Consider the following 216-nt stretch of genomic DNA (forward strand, 5'->3'; position numbering starts at 1 on the left):
AAAATAAATAAATATATTTTTTCAATTGCACGACCGAATTTCGACAAAAAGGAGGGATGCAACACGAGGACTTCCCAGGGGGTCACCCATCCTAGTACTACTCTCGCCCAAGCACGCTTAACTTCGGAGTTCTGATGGGATCCGGTGCGTTAGTGCTGGTATGATCGCATCCATCATTCATAGCACTCCAAATTCTATTAAACACCTCCTTCCTCC

At 44.9% G+C, this 216-nt stretch overlaps 1 non-coding gene across 1 annotated transcript; it reads right to left on the reverse strand.

The window, feature by feature from the left end:
• Positions 1–53: 53 nt before the first annotated feature.
• Positions 54–172, reverse strand: LOC125850420 (5S ribosomal RNA). Its single transcript, XR_007444798.1, has one exon. It is a non-coding gene; the product is annotated as a 5S ribosomal RNA (ribosomal RNA).
• Positions 173–216: the final 44 nt, after the last annotated feature.

Source organism: Solanum stenotomum, unplaced genomic scaffold (assembly GCF_019186545.1).
Source record: "Solanum stenotomum isolate F172 unplaced genomic scaffold, ASM1918654v1 scaffold16837, whole genome shotgun sequence".
NCBI lineage: Eukaryota > Viridiplantae > Streptophyta > Magnoliopsida > Solanales > Solanaceae > Solanum > Solanum stenotomum.